This window comes from Tupaia chinensis, unplaced genomic scaffold (genome assembly GCF_000334495.1).
Source record: "Tupaia chinensis unplaced genomic scaffold, TupChi_1.0 Scaffold147684_1, whole genome shotgun sequence".
Taxonomy (NCBI): Eukaryota; Metazoa; Chordata; class Mammalia; order Scandentia; family Tupaiidae; genus Tupaia; species Tupaia belangeri.
Genome location: NW_006207535.1, coordinates 1 through 919, shown reverse-complemented (window position 1 = coordinate 919; position 919 = coordinate 1). Strand labels below are relative to the sequence as shown.

At 56.9% G+C, this 919-nt stretch overlaps 1 pseudogene; it reads left to right on the top strand.

Annotated features, from left to right (window-relative positions):
• The window catches only part of LOC102479051 (olfactory receptor 4C6-like), a 21,455-nt pseudogene extending 20,916 nt beyond the window's left edge, over positions 1–539 (top strand).
• Positions 540–919: the final 380 nt, after the last annotated feature.

Below are 919 nucleotides of genomic sequence, written 5' to 3'. Positions count from 1 at the left end.
TCTGTCTCTCTCTGGTCAAATTAAAATAATAATAATGATGATGAATAAAATTAAATAAATTTTTTAAAAACTTCCAAATTAAAAATTTTTAGGCACCTAGCTAGCCTTCCCCTGATTCATGCCCTCAAGGAGAGTGCACTAATTTGGGTTTATTTGAAGCAGGCAGGCAGAGGAAATCTGAGACAAGGTTTCTGGGAAAAGGTTGGTGCTTCAGAGAAAGGTCAGGTGGTCTGTTCTCTTCTGCCCACACTATGAAATGCAGCGGGGTTGGTTCTGGCTGATGATGGGAGGAGGGTGCGGCTCTCTGAGGACTTCCTGAACTGGAATGCACCCACCCAGAGCAGTGCCACACTCTGAAACCTGATCCAGGACACAGCAAAGGTCCTGAGCCATTCTGGCTTTGTATCCGTTTCCATCGCGGTGCCCCAAAGGTAGGGCTGCTCACTCCCCGCTACGTCCATGTACTGGGGTCTGATCAGCAGCTGGAGCCTAGGAGGGCAGGCACCAGTGCTTGGACAGGTTCGGGTCCTGGGGGTTAGGGCGCCTAGGGCCTGCATCTGGGCCCAGGACTTGCGCTGCGTGGCTGGAAGTGGAGCGAACGCTTTAGTTGCAGCGGGATCCCTCTCCCATTTGTAAGGCACACGAGAGAAGAGGGGAGGCCGGCATGCAGACGCATGGGACCCCCCCTGTCCTAGAGTCACCCTGGCAGGGCTCCCAGACCCCAAGCCAGGGTCTCCGGGGTGTGAGGGGCCCCGCGCACTGGGCCACTCTGGGCGCCGCCCTCCTGTCCCGCCCTGCCCCAGCGCCTGCAGCCTCCAACTGCAAGCGCGTAGACTGCAAGGACCTCCTGGCCTCGGAGGGATTAAAGGGCAGCGTAGCAGAGGCCCCAGTGGGAGCTCGCAGCTGCAGGGCGGTCCTG